Here is a 5487-nt window from a genome sequence, read left to right on the forward strand (position 1 = left end):
TCTTGAGACCAAGAAGTTTCTAGGGGATCCATCCTTGATTCGTGATGTGCTGGGTATTTTATAAACTATACTCCCATGTCATTTATTTTCTGCTTTTCTTTCTGGATATTCATAAGTCGTTTTCATTTCTCTTATTTTTTAGAGATGTCGAAGAATAATGACTTACTGAAGGCCTTTAAGAAGGCGAGGAAGGCTACTGCGGCTCAGAATGTCCCGGCCAAATGGCCGGGGAAGGATCCTTCCAAGTTTTGTCGAAGTCGTCTGTCCCGAGCTCTCCTGGGCCGAGGAGGATGATCCCGACTCCCCGGGTTCATTTGGTTGACCTGCCTTCGACTTCAGTGGGTACCTCTGCTCCTCCAGTTGCTCCTCCTCCAAAAAGACCTCAGACTGTCGAGCCATTTAATCTTGGTGCTCCGGATTTTGATGCGGTTGGGTTTGTAGACCAACAGATTGCTCTTTATGGTGTCATGCCTACCGACGATGTATCCATTCTTCGTCATTTAGAATTTATTACTCGGAGTGGTATTACTCTGGCACACATGGGAGCGGCTTTATACCGAACTACTCAAGATCTTCCTGTTCATGCTACCAAGGCTTTTATGGAGGAGGCAAAATCAGAATTTGACCGAATTAAGGGTTTGAAGGAGGAGCTCGAGGTGGAAGTGGCCGAGCTGAAAAAAGAGCTAAAGGGGGAGAAGGCCCGGGCTGTTGGCCTGGCGGCTGCAGCGCAACTGGCCGAGGATACGGCTCAAAAACACAAGGATAGCTATGTTACTACCTATAGAGAGGTGATGGAGCTTAGGAGTAGGTTGGAATCTGTTCAGGCCGATTACTCTGAACTTCAAAGTAATCTCGTAGGTAGTGTTACTGCGGCCTATGAGAATCTGAAAGAGCAGGTTCGGGTTATCGCCCCTGGAGCTGATCTTGCGTTATTTAGCTTGGATAATATTGTGAAGGATGGTAAGATTATCCCTGACGATCCCGATGATGATGATGATGTCGTCCCTCCTCCGGTCACTTCTACCAAAGCCTCTGTTGTCCCGCCTTCCTCAACCTTGGCAGTTGAAGCTGCACAGCCGGGATCTGATCCAGACGTCCAGATTTTGAACTGGGATGACAGGACAGTGGACGCAGTTTCTCTTCAGACTCACCCTCATTCTCCCCAAGATGCTGCTATTGGGAAGCCTTTGGATCCTCTATAACATTTCTGATATGTTTATGTATAGCCCAGTTTTTGTGGGCTTTTGAACTCTTTATTTTTGTAAGCTTGTGATCTCTGACTTTGGATGCTCCAGTTGCTACTTTAGCAACTTTATTTTGAAAAACAAAATAGTTTCTCTTGCTCTTGGGGTTGGCTTCAAGCAGCCTCTTGAGTCTTGTTTTGTGGTAACTGCCTTGTTTCTTTGTGATATGCTTGCTTGCAGCTTTCTTTTGCACTTACCTGGAATCTTCAGAGTGTTCATTATCCGACCTCTTTTGATTGCCTTTGTGCTTTGTTTAGTTTTTTCCTTAGTTGAAGTGTCCCTTTTAAGGCTAGTTGTTTGTTTGATTATTCTTTGATAGAATACTTTATAGATTGACTTTGGCGAGGTTGAGGTCTTTCGGGTTGAGTTATCTCCCCTCTGTTGGTTGATTCTCTCCGTTGATCTTTTCTTGAGTTATTTCTAGTAACCCCTTGGGATTACTTTTTATAACTTTTTGTAGCTTTAGTCCGACTTCTTCATGTCGGTCCCTGTTCTGTTACTAGGTAATCCTTTTTCTTGGATCTTTGTTCAGATCTCTTTTGGGGTTTTACCTTTTGTAACTTTATCTTTTTCGGGCCGACTTCGTCATGTCAGGCTTTGTCGAGTTACTTGATAATCCTCTTTCTTGGACCTTGTTTAGGTCTCTTTCAGGGATTTATCTTTTGTAACTTTATCTTTTCCGGGCCGACTTCGTCATGTCGGGCTTTGTCGAGTTACTTGATAATCCTTTTTCTTGGACCTTGTTCAGGTCTCTTTCAGGGATTTATCTTTTGTAACTTTATCTTTCCGGGCCGACTTTATCATGTCGGGCCCGGTCGAGTTACTTGATAATCCTCTTTCTTGGACCTTGTTCAGGTCTCTTTCAGGGATTTATCTTTTGTAACTTTATCTTTCCGGGCTGACTTTGTCACGTCGGGCCCTGTCGAGTTACTTGATAATCCTCTTTCTTGGACCTTGTTTCAGATCTCTTTCAGGGATTATCTTTGTAACTTGTTTGTAAGAGTCCAACTTCCTCATGTCGGGCTCTTCGAAGTTATAGTAATCCTCTTTTATAGGGTTGGCCAGACCTCTTTCCAGGGCTTTACTTATAACTTGAGTTGTTGTGGCTGGTCCGACTTTTTGTGCCGGCCAGTCTTTAAGTTATTTTATAGCAATCCATTTTATTAGGACCTCGTCAGGTCCTTTCTATGGATCACTTTCTATAACTTCTTGCATTATTCTATTTTCATCTTTGCTGATTTTGTAGATCTTGGGTTTTAACCCTCATTTTTATCGTGATCGCGCAGTGAATTCGGTTTGCACTTTTTGTCGATCTGTAGCTTTATAATCGGGTGATGAATGTTTTCAGAATAATACGACTTGAGCGTTTGTAGAGAATCTGAACAAATTTTATTAAAAAAGAATGCAAATATACATGAGGAGTTAATTTTCTAAGTCGGGTGATTTGTAAGTCTTGGCAGGGCGCCTCGTTAAAAAACCTTTTTTCAGGAAAAAGAGTGCGCCTTGTCCAAGATCTTTTATCACCCCTAGTTATAGTAACTTCTTAGGTTGTAGGTGTGCCATGACCTGGGAAGCTCTCGCCCGTCGAGTTCGGAAGGCCTGTAATAGCCTTTTCCCAGCACTTCTATGACTTGGTAGGGTCCTTTCCAGTTTGCTGCCAGCTTCTCTCTCTAAAACTAACTTTCCCTCCAAAACTAAACTAAACTAAAATGGTAACTAAGTGTCTCATCCCTCTTCATTCCTTGGCTTAAATAGCATCAGAAATGAGTTGGATTGGCCCACAAGGCTTCTAAAATCACTGGCCACGAGTTGCATTAAGTGGATCATTGCCACCATCGGCACATCCGTGTACCGTGCACGTGCGCCCCCTATGCACGATGCAACTATGGCAAATCTTATATTATTTCGAAACTCCGGATGTTAGCTTTCCAACGCAACTGGAACCGCATCATTTGGACCTCTGTAGCTCAAGTTATGGTCGATTAAGTGCGAAGAGTTCGCTTGACAGCTTTTGCGATTCCTACATTTCTTCATGAGTTCTCCATTTTTACATGCTTTTCCTTCATTCCCTGGATCCAATCTTTGCCTCCTAAATCTGAAATCACTTAACAAACATGTCAAGGCATCTAATGGAATCAAGGTGAATTAAATTTATCTATTTTAAGACCTAAAAAGCATGTTTTCACTCTTAAGCACAATTAAAGGAGAATGTACAATACCATGCTATTTCATTGGGTAAATGTAGGTAAAAGGTGATAAAGTCCCCTAAATTCAACACAAGATAAACCCTACAAATAGGGTTTATCAGTCCTCTAATTTTTCGTTTCGGATGAAAAATACCAGGCACAGCAACCGCAGGGCTAATCAGTTGTTGGTTTTCGATCGTGTCAGAATAAGATCCAATGATCCTTTTGCTTCTGTCACTATGCCCCACAGTCACGAGTTTGAAGCTCGTCATAGTCATCCCTTCCCAGATTCTACTCGTAATACCACAGACAAGGTTTAGACTTTTCGGATCTCAGGAATGCTGCCAATTAATTCTAGCCTATACCATGAAGGTTCTAATCTCAGATTCAAATGCCCCATTGTCAGAGGGGAGTCGATGTGAATCGTTGATTAAAAACCCAAGAGATACACACTCTAGCTTTTGCAAGTAGAACGAAAGTGGTTGTCAGGCACGCGTTCATAAATTGAGAATGGTGTTGAGTGTCACGGATCATCACATTCATCATGTTGAAGTGCGAGTGAACATCTTAGAATAAGAATAAGCTTGAATTGAATAGAAGAACAATAGTACTTTGCATTAATACTCGAGGAACAGCAGAGCTCCACACCTTAATCTATGGTGTGTATAAACTCCACCGTGGAAAATACATAAGTGATGAAGGTCCAGGCATGACCGAATGGCCAGCCCCCAATGTCTAAGGACTAAACGTCCAAAGATTTCAAATTTCAAAGATATCAATTCTAATAGCCCTGAGTACAATAGTAAAACGTTCTATTTATACTAAACTAGTTATTAGGGTTACAGATATAAGTAAATGATACAGAAATCCACTTCCAGGCCCACTTGGTGTGTGCTTGGGCTGAGCATTGAAGCTTTCACATGTAGAGGCCTTCTTTGGAGTTAAATTCTAGTTTGTAACTTGTTTCTGGCGTTTGACTCTAGCTTGCAACTTGTTTTTGGCGTTTAACACCAGAATAGGGCAGAAAGCTAGCGTTGAACGCTAGTTTGCGTCGTCTAAACTCGGGCAAAGTATGAATATACAATGAAAATCAAATAGGATAAAAAGAAAAGAATATACAATGAATCCCACAGTATCAATGAAACTTAGTCCCAATTAGATGAGCGGGACTAATAGCTTTTTGCTTCTGAACAGTTTTGGCATCTCACTTTATCCTTTGAAATTCAGAATGATTGGCATCTATAAGAACTCAAAATTTTTGATAGTGTTATTGATTCTCCTAGTTCAGTATGTTGATTCTTGAACACAGCTACTTTATGAGTCTTGGCCGTGGCTCTAAGCACTTTGTTTTCCAGTATTACCATCGGATACATAAATGCCACAGACACATAACTGGGTGAACCTTTTCAGATTGTGACTTAGCTTTGCTAAAGTCCCCAATTAGAGGTGTCCAGAGTTCTTAAGCACACTCTTTTTGCTTTGGATCATGACTTTAACCACTCAGTCTCAAGCTTTTCACTTGGACCTTCATGACACAAGCACATGGTTAGGGACAGCTTGATTGAGCCGCTTAGGCCTGAATTTTATTTCCTTGGGTCCTCCTATCCATTAATGCTCCAAGCCTTGGATCCTCTTTACCGTTGTGATAAACCACTATTTTATGATTTATCTTGTGCTCAATTGAATGATTTTATCAATTCTTCACCCACTTATTCATATGAATTTGCATGGTTTTACAATTCCTTCCTTATGATATCACATATGTGAAAACATGTTTCCTATGCTTTAGAAATATTAAATTTAATTATCCTTTATTACCATTCGATGCTGTGATCTGTGTGTTGAGTACTATCAGGCTTTATAGGGCAGGAATGGCTTAGAGGATAGAAAGGAAATATACAAAAATGGAAGGAACGCACAAAAGGGAGTTTTTGAAGAAAAGCAACGATGCGAACGCGTGGACGATACGGACGCGTACTTAGCGCAAAAAGCATCAACGCGAGCGCATGGATGACGCGGACGCATGCCTTGAGCAGAACGCAATTGACCCGAATGCG

Source organism: Arachis hypogaea, chromosome 7, assembly GCF_003086295.3.
Source record: "Arachis hypogaea cultivar Tifrunner chromosome 7, arahy.Tifrunner.gnm2.J5K5, whole genome shotgun sequence".
Taxonomy (NCBI): domain Eukaryota; kingdom Viridiplantae; phylum Streptophyta; class Magnoliopsida; order Fabales; family Fabaceae; genus Arachis; species Arachis hypogaea.